Source organism: Gekko japonicus, unplaced genomic scaffold (genome assembly GCF_001447785.1).
Source record: "Gekko japonicus isolate JY-2015 unplaced genomic scaffold, Gekko_japonicus_V1.1 scaffold68, whole genome shotgun sequence".
NCBI lineage: Eukaryota > Metazoa > Chordata > Lepidosauria > Squamata > Gekkonidae > Gekko > Gekko japonicus.
This window is the reverse complement of record NW_015169175.1, coordinates 1,203,816-1,221,324: the sequence shown is the minus strand read 5'-3', so window position 1 is coordinate 1,221,324 and position 17,509 is coordinate 1,203,816.

Genomic DNA, 17,509 nt, shown 5'->3' with positions numbered 1-17,509 from the left:
AATGTTTGGTATCCCGCCCAGTGCATTTCTCTCAGCAAAAAGCCATGGCTGCTAACCATCAGATACTTGGGTGCGCTTAAGCCTATTGATGGAGCTGCGGTGGCTCAAGTGGTTAAGATGCTGAACTGCAGGCTGGAAGATCGGTAGTTCAGCAGTTCGAGACCCAAGAGTCGCATGACGGAGTGAGCTCCCGTCTCTGGTTCCAGCTCCTGGCAACCTAGCAGTTCGAAAGCAAGAAATTGCAAGTAGATAAATAGGTACCACTTCAGTGGGAAGGTAACAGCATTACGTGCACCTTGGTGTTTAGTCATGCTGACCACGGAAACGTCTTCAGACAGCGCTGGCTCTTCGGCTTGGAAACGGAGATGAGCACCGCAACTCTAGAGTTGGATTCGACTGGCTTTCGAGCAAGGGAACCTTTACCTTAAGCCTATTGACTTCAGTAAGTCAAAGAATCATAGCTCTGTGCTGCGTTATAGTTTCTGAGTTCAAAAGATAAGCCTTGTGGGGGGAAAGGAAGTTCTGGTCAACTCAGCAAATTAAGTTGATGGTTTTGTGGGTATAAGAACTCAGCAATTCTTAATCCACCCCCCCGCCCGTAACTAGGCTTCATGCACTCAAAATGCACCAATGTTACAATTTTAAGACATCTATTTGTTAAATATTGCAGAGAATTGCTGTGACATCAAAAGCAAAAAAGAGACCATTTTAAAGGGGGGGAAATAGTTTTAAACCACATTGTTCCAGGTTGTTCACCCCCATTACCGCCAAAAATTCCAGTGGTAACTGTAAACTGCTTGTCCATCCATATCAACACAATTTGTGTTCATAGCAGGACAATACTTCTTCCGAGAAAGAATATTGACATTTATTTATTGAAAGTGTTTCTATGCCACCTTTTCACACAAATAGGATCCCCAAAGCAGTAAACATCAAACATTAAAACATTTCAACATGAGAAACAATTATATTTTATGCTAATAAACAAATAAAGGTATTTGGATACACACATACATTAATTCAGTAAAACATATAAGCAGAGATAACACCAAAAACCTAAGAAGGAAGCCAATACCAGTTATTGGAGATATGCCAAACAGAACAAAAAGTATTAGCTATTTTCAGCAAACAAAGCAGAATGTGATATGTCCCTTTGGAGCTGTGATGGGAACCTGTGTTCCATAATGGTTTGAGAGTTAGACTAGCACCTGGAAGACCCAGGTTCAAATTCTGGTACTGCCATGAAGCTCACTGGGTGATCTTGGACCAGTCATTTTCTCTCAGTCTAACCTACCTCACAGCACCATTGTGGATGCAAAATGGGGGAGAGAATTATGTTTCTTCTTGGGGAAAGCGTGGGATGAAAACTAGGATGGATGGACAGACAGACAGACCGATGGATAGATAATGCACTGGCCCTAAACAAACAGGCTCCAAATAAAACACTTATACCATAAGAACTTCCTGACGTAAAGTCTGATTCATGAAGTCCCAGTCACTGGCATAATGAAGGTGGGACAAATAGAGCACAGCCTGGAAAGGCCCAGAGCTCCAGCTACTCTTTAGCTATACACAGAACTAGTAATGAACAATTCTCTCAGTGGCACCACAGCACAGCTGGCTCGCCCAAATGTAAATACTGATTAGTCAGAAGTGATATTTGGGCCTCACTTGAAGTCACACAAACAAATGCAACCCAACCACCTGATGAAAACACCCAAAGTGAGGCAGGGGAAGACAAGGAGGTAATGAAAAAGCTGAGTAGTTAAGCTAACAAAGCACAGAGATGGCCAGCAGAATACCTCTAGAATGAGAAGACTCCCACAGGGGACTTTGGTCACCCCCCACCTGAGGGCACAGTTCATTAATTGCAACCAGAACATAACAAATGATACTCTCTGACCACCTCACCCCCCATCATGAGTGTTTCCAGGTCAAGACTCCAGTCACCGGTATCTGCAGTGAGGACTGTGATCCTAAGGTCATTTACTTGGGAGTAAGCCTATTGAACAACATGGGGTTTACTTCTGAGTAGACCAGTTAAGGATTCATCCCGATAGGACCTACTCTAGTTGTCTGTAGACTTGCACAGGAGCAAAATTGGACTGTAACAGATTCCAGAAGGGTAACTGTGTTTGTCTATTGCCGAAAAACCAAAAGGATACCGTACAGAGCCTTAGAGACTAACATTGGGAAATAGTGGATTCAAGTCAAATTCCTGAGGACAGCATACTCTTCAAACATTTAAAAGAGTGGCCACAATAAATCTTATAGTCTTTAAGGAGCTACGAGATTCTTTTCTTTTCTTTCTTCCATTATGGATGACCAAACCCTGATCGCTGGCAATCTTACTTAGCTCTCCCCTCCATAATCTTTATTTTTTTTAAAAAAAAAAACTGAATTTTTAATTGAAGGTTCCAGATCCAATAGCAAATCTACCCACAATGGCAAATCCAATGCTTTTTGTGCCAAATCCCAGAACACATGCAGACTTGGACATATTTCGCATAATGCGTTTAACTGAAATATATAGCCAGCAGAATTTTGTGCGAAAGCAAGTTCCATCTGTTCATTTTCATCCTTTTCAGTCTCTGGCATTTGTGTCCTGTGACCTTTTGTGCTATTAATGCTTACAATCATTGTTATATCAATGCTGCTACAGCAGCCTCCTGACAATGCCAGTACTCAGCAAGCTCGGAGTCAGCAATGCGGGCTTTGAGCCTTACACTTTTGATTCTTTCCCTGGAAAGGGGGAGGGGGGAAGAGAATCGCTCCTGCCAGCAATTTCCGTTGCCTGAAGATAAGCATATGAAAACCTGCTGATACAAGCTGTGATCCTCTTCCCACCACCCACACCAGAAGTTAGAGAGAGAGAGACAGACAGACAGAGAGAGGTGGATTTTCAAAGTCAGACTCCACATTGGTATACTGTTACCCATTTGTCTCTGCCCCTGAGGCACGACTGCAAAGATACACGGAGATTACCTTTAATGAAACCAGACTGGAACATTTTCTTTCTGAACTGTACAACTATGGGAAAAGTTTCCCACTTACTGCAAGCTTTTGTTCCCCTTCCTTAATTAATTCATGCAAAGAGAGAGCCGCGGCATTATCAGTTGAATGCCTGACAACTGGGGAGGTTTCCTCTAATCCAAAAGTTGTTGGGAGGAAATTTAAGTATGGAGAAATTTGTGCTTGCTTTGGCAGCACATAGACTAAAATTGGAATGATACAGAGAAGATTAGCATGGCCCCTGCGCAAAAAAATAAATAAAAAAAAAATGGGGAAATTTGGCCCTCCCATCAAGGCCCATAGTTTGGCAATGACAGAGAAAGTGAAAGAGGGAAGCATTCCTGAGGATGTCTGGTGTGGGGAAGGGAAGGGAAAGGGATTGTAAGACGCTCTGATACACCTTTGGGTAGTGAAGGGCGGGGTATAAATCTAATCTCCTCCTCCTCCTCCTCCTCCTTCTTCCTCCCCCCTTTTAAATTCCCAAACAATATGTACAATCTTTGATTTTAGCCCTAATTATTAAAAATCTTCCCATGTCGTTAAAATTTGCTTGTCAACTGAAGTTGATTAATCTAGGAAGAAAACGAGTACTGTAGTATTTGTCCATTGTTATGTAAGGTTTATGTCCAATGCCTGAATGGAAGAAGAAGTAGGGAGGTCCTGCCCCTGTGTGAGTCAGGTTAGGTTAAGAGAGTGTGACTGGCCCAAGATTGCCCAGCAAGCTTCCATGGCAACATGTGTGGATTCATACCTAGGACTTCCAGATACTAGTCCACACTCTTAACCACTACGCCACACTGGGCTCTCTTGTGCTTAGGTACCTCCCTTAGCTGCTTTAGAAGGATGCAGGGGACATCTTTCCCTGACAGAAAGTCTCTCTATGAGGGAACAGTTTGGTTTCCAGTTCTGTATGGCTTTGTTCTATTCTGTCCACAATTTCCCGTTCTGACCCTAGGAGCGATCTTTCTTTAGGCTGCTGGTTTGCCCCTCTCCCCTCCACGCCTTGCACCCAATTTAGTCAGATTCTCAACAGAAGCTCATGTCACTCTCCATGGGTCCTACCTGCCTCAGAGTCTACTACCTTCACTGGTTGTGAGAACCTTACAGCCAAGTGGAAAGAGCCTTGGTAAATGTTTTTACGCATATTTTATATAGGGTTGTCAACTTCCAGGAGGTGGCTGGTGATCTCCTGGGATTACTCCAGTTCCCCTGGAGTAAATGGCCAGTTTGGAAGGTGGACTCTATGGGATTATACCCCACTGAAGTCCCTCCCCAAACCCTACCCTTCCCATCAACTTCCAGGAGGTGGCTGGTGATCTCCTGGGATTACTCCAGTTCCCCTGTAGTAAATGGCCAGTTTGGAAGATGGACTCTATGGCATTATACCCCACTGAAGTCCCTCCCCAAACCCTACCCTACCCAGACTTTATCCCCAAAATGCCCAAGAATTTCCCAACCTAGACCTGGCAACCCTAGGCAATGGTCAGAGTCCAGAAGGGGAGCAATGCACATTCTGCAACCCCTGAAGGAAATGGGTCAAGTAGATGGAGCTCAATTCAAATTGTCATCAGAAACCATCCAGATGGGACCCACAACCTGCCTATTTGTACTGAAGGCCCTGTTGAGAGTAGGGTTGCCAGATCCCCCCCCCCGGGGGGGTTGCCCACTTTAGGGACCCCCGATCCACCAGTCCAGATCTGGCCAGCAGGGGGAACCCTGCCTCCAAAGTGCCTGGATCGGGCCAACGTACCCGGCGCGATGACTCTCAGAAGTGACGTCATCACGCAAGGCACATCACCGGGAGGACACGCTAGCATTTGGCCTGAAAACTCTGTTGTATCAGAATGCTAGAGCGTCCCCCCTGGCAACATGCCTACTATGATGACGTCACTTGTGGGTGACGTCATTGCGGTGGACGCACATAGTGTGCGTACCAGAAAATCCCCTTAATGCCAGAAGATCCTTCTGGCAGAAGATCCTTCTGGCATTAAGAGCATCGTAATTTCTAGGAGCAAGAATGTTATTTTGTCATTGTGTGAGACCAACTGGTGCTAGGGTTGGCACTGGCAACCTCCAGGTGAGGCCTGGACTTCTCCCAGGTTACCATTAGGATTGTCAGTCCCCCAGCCAGTCTTTTTCCCTACCATCACTCAGAGCAACAGTGGCAGGAAAAAAATGGCTGTCAGGCTGATGGTGTGACATCATATGATGGACCCCAGGGGTCGTTTCTTTACCGTGAGGCAGATTTCCCCACCAAAACAAAACTGCTAAAATGCTATTCTCCACTCTGTGACTAAGCAGCCCCATTGTAGCGTCTATTAATAAATGATTTATAATGTTCTGCATGTCCCACCCTGTGATAGTGAAGTTATTCGGGTTTTTGTCCAGGCCAGAGATTTATTGTGGAAAAGCAGGAGTCCTCTTACTATCCCCTGGGTAAATAGCACTTGATATAAAGTAAAGTTCAGACAGGAAATATGATTTTATTAAACAGGACCAGTTTGGTTAGGAATAGGCAGGGAATGAGAAAACTGAGGTAAATTTTATAGTGTCCACTCTGTGACTAAGCAGCCCCCTTGTAGCGTGTATTAATAAATGATTTATAATGTTCTGCATGTCCCACCCTGTGATAGTGAAGTTATTCGGTTTTTTGTCCAGGCCAGAGATTTGTTGTGGAAAAGCAGGAGTCCTCTTATTATCCCCTGGGTAAATGGCACTTGATATGAAGTAAAGTTCAGACAGGAATTATGATTTTATTAAACAGGACCAGTTTGGTTAGGAATAGGCAGGGAATGAGAAAACTGAGGTAAATTTTATAGTGTTTACAGTTGATAATATTTTGCACTGGTAACAGTATTGTTGAAGCTTATTTTCTTAGAGACTCAGTTCTTAACAGTGAGAGGTTACAATGTGTCTTAAAAAAGATTAATATTAGTTTCCTGGAGGCTAGTACTTTCTTCCTGTACTTAATTCCCTCCCATTCACTTTCTCACACCAACCAGGTGTCCCTTCTGAATGGAACCCACTGAATAAGTGAGAAGGGAATATTCTCCATTTCCTAGAAGCAATGCTCCTTTTCTATTTGACTCGACTGGTAGTTTCAACCTACTGACCAATCTATTCTGCCAGACTCGATCCTCAGTTCTTGACACTGTGAATAAACATTTTCAGCTTGGCTGACTCTTAGACTGAATTTCCTAATTTTGAACTTTTCTTCAGATTCTGGAAGTATACTGTAAGGGTAAGGAGTTGTGTCCCTTCACTTTCCAGGTGACTTTGTCTGATTCCCTCTGACAGACACACCAGCTCCAACTGTCTGGCTACTGACACACCAGGGATGACAAACAGCTGAAGAAAGACTCTTTTCCTCAGCACTCAGCTGCTCTTAAAATTCTCCTGAGCTGGCACTGACCAGTCAGAGAGAAGAGGGGTGCACGCAGGCTGTCAATCAAAATGTGCTTCACCGTGAGGCATTAACCCTTAATCTCCCAGCTCTCTGAATTTGATGCACTAAGCATCCTGGTCTTGGAAATCAGTTTGTCACACATCACTTCTGGGGGAAATTCAGAAGTGATGTCACACCGCTATAAGAGCTGCTAAAAACTCTGTGATAAACCCACAGAGTTTTTGGTGATTACTAAAGAGGTGCAGCATCATTACTGTTTCACCATAGAGTTTCCTACATTTCCTAGAGAACATGGCGTCACTTCTGTTTTTTTTCTTTTCTAGAAGTGACATAAAATCTTAATCAAAGCCCCCCAGGCCTGACCTGACAAATTTTCTTCAGGCTACAGAGATCCCTGGAAGAACCATACTGTCTAGGAGAAATGGAAGTCCTAGAGTAGCTAAGGAGAGTGGATGCTCTAGAACTTCCATGTCTCCTATGGTATACCATAGACACTCCATAATATGCAATTGAGACTAGGATAAACTGACAATCATCTATAAAGACAAGTATAAGCTAGAGGACAGTTGGGCGGGATTGGGATGGGACTGGTATTGGCTGGCATCTTCCAATGCATCTTCAGATTACATTTTTCTCCTTTACACTTAGAAAAACCCTAAGACAATTTTGAGATGTTTAAAAAAGATTAAATTATATGAGACAATTAAAAAGTGTTGGTGAGACTATTGACAAAGTATGATAAATGTAAATGCTCTTCCTTTCCCATATGTGAATTAATTTAAGGGGGGGGGGATGCTCCAGAATAAAGGTCACATCCTTCCAAGTCAGCCAAACGAATTCATGCAGAATTTATGTGCTTATTTTTCCTATGAATTTATAAGGGTATTAGGATGTAAGTGTGAACTCCAAAGGCTGACTGGGCTATAAAGGGTAGGGGAAGAGAAGAAAAGAGGTGGATCAATTTTATAATTACTGTTGTCTAACTTTGCTGCTAACAATAGCACTTCAACCAGATAAATAATGGGAAGAATATTGCTTTGCAGAAAATCCCAAGAGTTGGAGAAAGAACAGATGAGTAATATTTACCATGCTAAGCTCTTTTTATCAGTGACTGCTATGAATAGCAAATGTTGGTAATTTCTAGTTGTTCAGGCTTTATTCATGGTCCATTCTGAATTATAAATCTGACCTGCTTCTCTGCTTCCTAGAATTTAATTTAAAATATTTATATCCCACTTCCTAATATGTGTCCACAGCAGAGAGAGAATTTCAGGCAGTCATAATATTGATAAAAAGAAATAATGGGTTGGATTCTAATTGTGTGATCCTAAGGAATTGCACCTTTCTAGATCCATTGAAGTCAATGTTGTCAAAACTCCACCAGGGCAGGGAATCCCTTGCCCCTGGCTGCCATTTCCCACCACTGCTGGTGGCCAATATAATCACTTCCGGGTGTGTGTGTGTGTGTTGGTAGTTAGTCCTCTCTAGGAATCACTGGAAATCACTGGGAACTCTATGGCTTCATCATGATCATGACATCACTTCCAGGGTTTTCCTGGAAGTGATGTAAGTGATGTTACACCATTGCCCACTGTTGCCCCAGTGCCTTGCTGGTTGCCAGGACATACCTGGCAAACCTAATGGTCTTAGAAGGGTGTAACTCTGGTTAGGATTACACTGTGTGGTTGCATTCATACGCGCCGTTTGATCTTGTGTCGTGATGGTTCAGCAACAGATTTTATCTGCACGATCACACAGTCAACATCTGCCTCCCGTCCCCAGCTGTTGGTTTCCGGCTCAAAACTGCTTTAACCCGGAGTATTTTGTTTCCAGGTCCAAAAGTGGTGTTTTCTCAGTTCTCCCATTTAAAGCCGTATTTTCCCCCTGTGTGATCGCTCCTCCAGTGTCAAGCCACTTCTGGTTTAAACCCCCTTCCCACTCAAAAGCTGCCCGAGGCTTCCGCTTTTCACCCACCATTTTTTAATGCGTTGGTGGTGTGCGCATAGGCAGAGCTCCGCCACCGCGTTTAGAAAACCGACATTTAAACTGTCACTTGTTTTAGCGTTTAGATACGTTCGGGATCTCACGGAGGCCATTTTCGGGTCAGACGTTTAAAGGGAAGTCTTTTGTTGGAGGAGTTGGATTGATTCGCCCTGGTGGTTCTGCGCATGCACCTATGAGCATGTGCATACTGAGAAATTTTTTTAAAAACCGCCAATGCACGCGCCCTGGTGGTTCTGCGCATGCACCTATGCACATGTGCATACTGAGAAAAAAAATAAAAACCACCAATGCACGCTCCTGCACTTCAGTAGTGTAGACAGCGGGGAGGGCTGCGACTGTGCGGTAAAGCGGGATAAGGGAGGTGTGATCGTGATTATCCAGATCAGAACCGGAGCAGTTTAACCCGCTCTCAGCACGCCGTCTGACCGCACCTAGAGTCTTCTTTCATGAATGGGAAGTGTGAATTTTTGGTCAGTTTTCCTTTCCCACTGGAGAGCTCCATGTTCCACAATATGCTGTTCCCAAGAGTCTCTTGACTCCCAGAAGGTACATTTTGGGGAGAATGGTAGACTGCGGTAAGAACGGAAAGGTGAGGAAGGTCATTTCCATCACTAAAGCTCTGCCTGCGTTCCTTAGGATCCAACCCAGTATGTCTATTCAGGGAGAAAAGGAACATTGCTTGTTAGAAAATGGAGAACAGAAGAACTCACAAAACAGTTCCTCTGACTCAGTTGAACAGATACAACTCATCTGAAGATGAAGAATATGGAACCAGTACAAGACAAAAGGCCTTCCCTGCTGATTAAACTCTACAGAAGTGCTTGCCATTAAAACAGCACCTTGAAGTCTCCTGCATTCGTGTGTGCAGAACTTCAGCAAGAGCTAAAGGGATTCTCTTTCTTGACCGGTACGCTGTGTACCACTAATTATACCCCTTGCTAAAAATATATTTTCTGCAGTGGAAAGAACATGTCCAAATCTTACTGAATTTTCAGAGCTAATGTGCAGAATCAAAAGTGGGTAAAACTTTTTTTTTTCTACTGTGAAAGCCTAGTGGTCCAATCTGACGCTGGGTAAATTGGACACCTTTTAGGGTCAGCACTATCTGACTGCACACCCCTACTTAAAAGTAACATGTAGACCAAGATGAAGAGCATATCAAGTGGCCAGATGGTGGAGAGCCTACCACAAAGGTCTTTCTTAAAAACAGAAGCCATCTCTGTCCATACAGTAGCTGGGACCCTGCCCTGAAATCAGGGACAGCTCAAACCAACTGTTCTGCCTGCCTGTTCTTTGCATGTCTGTACCTTGAACTATTTCCCCTTCATGTACTTTCCTGGTACAGCCCCTTCCCTCCAAGACCATTTTGTCCACAGTGGGTCCTTATCCACGTGACTCCCTCCTCTGAGAAGGAAGCCCACAGAGAACCAGGTTTTCATGACAAATGTAAGGTTTTAACAGTGCAATCATACGTCATAAGCCATGGACCTAGAAGGATGTAATTCTCCATAGAAGAAAAAGAAAACCATAGACAGTATCATGGTGTGTTTGTTAACACCGCATGGTATGTAAATCCACAGTTTCACAGGCAGCATGCAAATTCTAAGTAGGAGTGGGCACAGATCGAACCATGGACCTAATTTCATCACGGACCAGGGGCAGGTCCTTCCTCCGTTTGCCCAGTTCATGTTTTAGCATTTTCAACAGAAGAAGCCCATCCTGCTGGACCACGGGGCCCAGCTGTTCTGGGGTGTCAACAAGGGGTATCAGAGGAACAGCCTCTTTCCCCCAATGTGCCTGTGGGGATCGAGTTGGAGTCAGAGGAGCTCTTGACGCTGCCAAAAGAATATCAGCTTGTGAAACTGTTTGAGGAGGAGGAGGAAACTCAGCATTGGGGGTGGGGAAACATCTAGCTTCTCCACACCCCAAGCTACACCTGCCTCCAGTCAACCCCCGCCCAGTCCTCCCAGCCCAGCACCAGAACGCAGTGGCTACGTTTCCCACCTGCTCCATGTTGGGTGCCCGTTTCAAGGGGAAGTCTGGCAGCATTTCCAAACCTCCAGAGCAACCCCTATGTGGCAGAGTGCTGGGTTTGCCAGGCCAGGTGCGGAGGGGCTCGCATCCACACACCACGTCCTCCATACTCTGCAGACACCTGCAGAGGCACCACCCAAATCTTTTGCCCCTGGAGCAATGAGTGGTGAAGGTAGCACCCAGCAAGGTGAATAAGAGGCCTGCTCAGCAGGGAGAAGGGGGGGGGAGAAGTCCATCACAAGGCAGACGACTCATACCAAGGGTGCTGTGAGTGGGAGTGGACCTTGTAGGCAGTCCACCCTTTGGGAGGTCATTCCCATGGGGATGGCAGCTATCTCAAGCAAGAAGGCTAGGGGGAAGGCCCAGGAAGCAATCACTCATGTTATCAGTGAGACGATTACCCTGGAAACAGACCTTTGTTCACTGTGAAGCGGGTGGGCTTTCACCGGCTGTTGCACTATCTCCCCCCCCCGGCATACCATCCCCTCGTGGAGGACCTTCAGCTGGTGAGTCGTGCACTCCATGTACCGCTCTGTGGTGCAAATGGTCAAGGCGGAGTTGTCCAGGGCATGAGGGCAGACCGTGCACTTCACAGCAGACCTGTGGAGCAGCCTTCATCAGCACCATTACCTCTCCCTCACAGCCCACAGGTGGCAACCAGAGGGCCTCCGGACTGCCAGGGAAAGACCAGGGCCTTAGGAGGATGGGGCAGTCCTGCTGCCAGGTTTCAAAGTGGTTCTGATCCGTGCCCAGGGGAAAGACGGAGACCATGCTGCAAAGAACATAGCTGATACAGTCCAAGCTAGCCTGAGAGAGTAGGTGCGCCCCACCAGGACTGACATCATCCGCAGCTACATGGTCACGGATGCCAGACCAAACATGATGGCGGCGGTGAACTGTGTACACCTCGGGAGCATCATCTGCATGGCACACACCCTGCACCTGGTGGAGAGGGATGCTCTTGGGCTGGGGAGCAACATCAAGCCCACCTGGAATGAGGCCACCATGCGGATACATGAATTGCTGGATGTAGTGTATTGGAAACAGCTACATGAATCGCTCCATTAACTCCCCATGTTAAGTTTGAGCCAGGGAAAGGCTCCTCAGGGCTGACTTGCTATTGGTCATTCCACAGTAACGGCCAATCAGGACTCTCCTAATTCCCCGAGCGGGAAGAGCTCTCATTGGTCCTTATCCGCACAACCTCATTGGTTGTTATTTGTAAATAGGCGTGGCTATGTTAGCCCGGGAATGTTTAAAAGGAGCCTGGCTCCCAATGTTAAACTGTTCTGGTTATGAATGCGTTTGAGTGCTTGTTTGTTACTTCAATAAAGCTGAATCACTTCTTTGCTGAAATCACTCTCCGATCCTTTGTTAGCGGCGATCTAACAATTGCCGATCTAACACTGGAGACCTGCCAGCGCCTGGCTGCCCACTTTCCACGCAGCATCAGGTCTTCCCACTGGCTATGTGAGAGGCAGGCGGAGAGGGGGAAGCCCTAACACTGGCTAATGCAGGGCATGCCCACCCACTGGAACTCCACCTACATGATGATTGAATGTCTGGTGAAGCAGAAGAGTGTGGTGCAGGACATCATCTCCTCCGTGCCCATCCTGCGCGTGGGAAAGATCAACATCAGCTCGAACAACTGGATGATCCTCTCCAAAATGGTGCATGTCCTGAAGCCTTTCAAGGACACCACAGACATCCTCTGCTCCTGGGGCAAACCATCCCACTGATCCATGGGCTGGATGGGGCGCTGGCCTCCACACTGTAGCAGGGGGTGGCTCTTGTCCCGAGGGCCAGAGCGATCCCTGCACAAAGGGCAGCGTCACTATGTGCACTGGGGAGCTCCAGCAATGGAAAAATGACCTCTGCAGATGGGTACAGAGGTTGCAGGCCAGCCAAAGTGGCCCAAGCAGACAGGGGATGGAAGAGATTGGGTGGGGGGAGAGGAGGGAGAGAAGGAGCAGCCCAGCACCTCAGCCCCCAAAAGCCCAATCAGGAAGGACCCACCACCACCCTACTGGTCCTCAGTGGTGAGCTGGGAGGTTGGTGGCATGGGGAGGCCAGGCCACCACAACCTATCATCATCCAACCTCAGTGTCTGTCTGTCTATCCTTCTCTGGGCTTTCAGCCACCAACTGTCCCACCATGGGAGAAGCCCCCTCAGGGGCTGTCTGTCTATCCTGCTCAGGGCTTTCAGCCACTTACTTTGGGTAAACCCCCTCCTCAGGACCTGTCTGATGGTCTCAGGGTTTGGAGCCACCAATGTGCATCTGTACCCCACACAAAGGGAAATTTTAACCTCTCAGCACAACAACTACCTCGTGGAATAATATCCACCTATCCAAGCCTCTACCTATACGAGCGAGCTCGTTTGACCACACCGAAGGTTATAATGCCTATCTACAGTCGCCAATTAGTAGGCGGGTGGGTGACCACCTCCCAGGCCACAGGAAAAGGGTTGGCTGTGATTTATTTTCCCTGAGAGCTCTTTCCTGGCGGCAACTGCTTTGGGGGAGGCCGCTACTCGCCCCCCCACAGCTGATCCTCACCAAACATGGAGGGCAGCTAGAGGGGCATCCCAAGGAGGTCCTCTGCAATTTTGATGCCTCTGGCTTACAACAGATCCACTTGACACACTCCTGAACCTTCGGCTGTGATTTCCCCACAGAGCACTTACCTGAGGACACCTGCTTGGGGGGGGGCTGTAACTCAGCCCCCTTAAATCCAATTTTCACCAAACTTGGAGGGCACGTAGAGGAGAGTCAGCTGGAGACTCGCTACAAGTTTGGCACCTCTAGCCCCTGAACCTCACAAACCATGAACCAGTCCGTTAAATGGAAAAGTTTGTGAAAATTAATGGTCCATGAAACCCATGAACCACAAACCTATATGAACCTCATTTTTTTTGGTCTGTTCCTATCCCTAATTCTAAATAACCAGATAGAGTGTGCTATTTCTGCGCCAAAAGCCAAAAGTATATTCCTGATATATGTTTAGAAGACAAGAAAGAAAGAGCACCAAGGTGATTTTATTCAAGTTCTGCTGATCCAGAGGCCTTTTTTCAAACCTATTAGCATTATTGGCAGGTTCGTCAATGTTTCTTGCCTTGAATTATTTGTTTAAAAGCCACTTTGCCCTCTCAGTATTTCATCCACAATAAATGTCTCATGTCGTTCTTTTCAGATAGTGTGACTCAAGTAGAAGGCAAATGCCACTAAATCGAGATCTATGAGATGATCTCTTGTGAGTGTTTCATTTCTTTTATTCTTCCTACTAGATATTTAGTAGTTTAAAGGCACCAAAATATTATTTTTCCTATCTTAGCTGTACAAGGACTACGTTTATGTGAATTCCTCCAGCTGCTTTCTGGGCAAAGTGACAATTTCTCAGCAGCCGCACGTCTTTCATGGGAAGATGGTTGCTACAAAGCCGTTTCAAATAATTACTAGTGCAATCCTAAACAGAGTTACACCCTTCTAAGTGCTTTAAAATCAATGGGATTAGAAGAGTGTAACTCTGTTTAGGACTGGGCTGTTAATATTTTAAACCCCAAACTTCAGCTGAGCTCAAGAGTAAGATTGAAAGGAGCAGTGCATGCTGTTCAGGTTTCTTTTGGTTTGGCACTGTATTTTTCTGTTTTGAACAGTTAATAATAACCTCATTCCCCACATACCCACAGATTGTCTTCCTGGTTTAGCTTTCCTTGGATTAGCCTCTTGACCTTCCCATCCTATGCTCTACTGGCCAGGTCATCTACTATTGCTCTTTTCTCAATATGATCTCTGCTAGAGATTGGGTTTCTGGTCTAGAATAAAGACCTGTTCCTATCCTTGCACCACATCCGTTCCACAACTCCTGAAGGACCTGACAGTTGAATTAATAAACCAAGAGCAAAACAGGCTGAAAAGCTTTAAATAGTAATATTGAATGCAGTGGATTCTTTTACTGTAAATTTTTGAATGCAAAACTCTGCTCCTACAAATCCTCTCTGTTACAAAAAGTAAATCACCCTGTTCGTGTTTAGTGATTTGGACTTGGCTCTGTGTTTCTGGCTCCTGACCCTGGCTTGGCTTTTTGGACTTTGCACTGTCTTCTTGGCTTGTTCTGGACTCCCTTTGACTGGCACCCCAGCCCGTGACAAAGGGACTTCAATCTAGTATAATACCATAGAGCCCACCTCCCAAAGTGTCCATTTTCTCCAGGGGCTCTATCGCCTGGAGATCCGTTGTAATAGCGGGAGATCTCCAGTCACCACCTGGAGGTTGGTGACCCTAGTTCTGAGGGTTTGCATATTTGTGAAGGGAGTTATTAACACACTCAACATTTGTTCTTCCTCTTTCTTCTCTTGGAAGTTTTAATTCCAGATGAGTAGCAGTGTTAGTCTGTTGCAGCAAAAGTAACAACTTGGGAGTTTTTATTCTGTCATGAGCTTCCATGGAGTAAAGCCCACATTGGGGAGCCTTGTTTATGAAAGCTTATGCCAGGGGTCCCCAACGTGGTACCCGTGAGTGCCATGGGACCTGCTGGCACCTTTCCTAGTGCCCATCCAGTATTTTTCGAACGTGGGCGGGTCCAAGTGGGGCTTTTCCCCAGCAAGGCTTTTGACTGGTCACTGGAGATTTGTTTTGAAGTACAGATTTTTTTATAAAATGTTGTTTTAGCAGCAGCTGCCACCACAGCACAAAGATCTTGACCAAAGATCTGGACTGTGTGACTGAAGGTAAGCTGCGGCAGCCATGTTATTGCAGCCATTGTGTGGCTGTGCCCACTATGCTGTGTCAGAATTCCAAATGTGCCTGCAGGCTCAAAGAAGTTTGGGTCTGCTGGTTGATAAAATAATAAAAAGTCTTAGGTCCAGGTCATGTAATAAAAATGTATTCAGTAGGGTTGCTAAGTCCTACCTTCTTAATAGCGGGGGAGTCCTGTGCCCCGTCTGGTTTTCAGGGTGGTTGCTAGAGCATCACCCGGCGACATGCCCACTGTGATGACATTGCTTCTGGGTGACATCATTGTGCCAGGCACGTCAGCCCGATCTGGCCGCTTTGGGGGTGGGGTTCCCCCCGCCGGCCGGATCTGGACCAGTGGGTTGGAGGCCCTTTTGGCAGGAAAACCCCCGCCCCCCCGGGGGACCTGGCAGCCCTAGTATTCTGGCTAGGCATGCCAGGTTGCCTGCTTTGATGGGCAACCTCCTGCCAATCACCTCCCCCTCCATAGGGTGACAAGAGAAAAATGGGAGCGGGGACAAAATGGTACCCATTGACACCATAGTGTCAATTAGAGAAGAGATATTATCAAAATGTGATGAAAAAGCGCCTTAGATCGAGACAAGCGCCTTAGATCGAGCGGAATGGTGTTTAAAGTGAGCGAGGTCAGAGAAACTGATCGACAATGAACGTGAGTTCAGAATAAACCGAATTATTGTAAAAGCGGATTCTAAAAGCGGGCCCCCCCCCCCGGCAAAAGCGGACCACAAAGAGGGACGCCTCTAATGCGAATCAACTGATAAATGATACGAAGGGGGAGAGAAGAGGAAACACAATGAGTGTGTTTTGAGAGACTTACTTGAATACCGACATCGTGGGGCGATTTTTTGAGCCGGGGAGAAGCGGTAGAAACTGTAAACAAATCAGAAAAAATGGTGGCCCAGCAAAGAAAGCTGAAAATGAAACCGCCGGGCAGCCAGAGCCCAAAACCGGAAGAGGGAGCAGATGTCATTAAAATGCTAGCAGACATGCTTAAGCCGATGATGGAGCAACTCGATGGTATTAACTAGCAATTGACCGTTATGAATAAGAACTTTGCATCTCAGCAGCTCCAGCTGAAAGAAACTGAGAAGAAAGGGGAGCAGGCAGCTGAGAAAATTAAAAAGATAGACACCACAAGTAAGAAATTAAAGAAAAGAATGGGAGAAGTTGAAACAAAGCAAAACTTCCAAGAAAGTCATTTGCTACAACTACAGATGGAAAAAGCTGACATGATTCTCAGGTTCCAGGGAGTTCCTGAAGCGGAGAAGGACCTGAGGAGGTTGCTCAGCGAGGAGGTTGCTCATCGCTCCAGCAATAGGCTTAACAGCAGATAAGCTGGTAAAAGAAATGGAGATGGCCTATAGGGCATACTCCAATTATATTTAAAAAAATAGCCTGCCTGGAGAAATAGTGGTCAGATTCTCAAGAGGACAGACCAGAGATGCTATCTTAAAAGCGACATCAGCAACTCCACTAAAAATGGGAAATATAACCATCAAAACCTTAAAAGATATTCCATTTGAAATCTGAAAAAAGAGGAAAAATTATAAGGACTTAATTTCTTTCCTTCAAACCAATGGAATTTCGTATAGGTGGGCGATTCCAGAGGGTGTCATCTTTAAGATCAACGATAAAAGAGAGAAGATAGACTCCACTTTCAAAGCTAAAGAATATTTGCGGCAACAGTTGGGAACGGAGGAAGAGTCCAAGGAGGAGGAAATGAAATCTAGTGACTCTGCCACCTCGGGAACTCTGCTGCAGAAACGGGGCTGCCAGAGTTGTGTATGACTTTAGAGACAGAAAGCCAAAGTAAAGGCAGAAGGACTCGGATAATAGCCTTTTGAAGCGAAGAACAAGAAGATGATCAGAAAGTTCTCTCATAACAACTAACACATTAACATATAAAGATTGAAGCTGAGATAAACAAGAACTCTACAAGTATATTGTGATACTAACACTTATAGTATTAACACTTACACTAACAGGGATAAGATCTCCTCCTCTTGGGGTTTTAGTATAGTGTGGTTATCTATTCTTTATCCCTAGATGTAGTTCCCTCCCTAATATTTTCTTTGTAGTTTTGTAGTTTATTGCAAAAATAAAAATATCTCTTCGGGGACTTAAAAATTTTTTAGAAGCTGTTCAATCTGATAAATAAAATTTCTCAAGGGGGCTCATATATCTCTACTTTGTACATGGGAAGAATTTCACTCCCTGGGTGGCGTATTATCCCAGTTATGCCAACTGACAAAGGTGATGTAGTTTTCTTTCTAAAACTGCAGCTCAAATGTAAAGATGA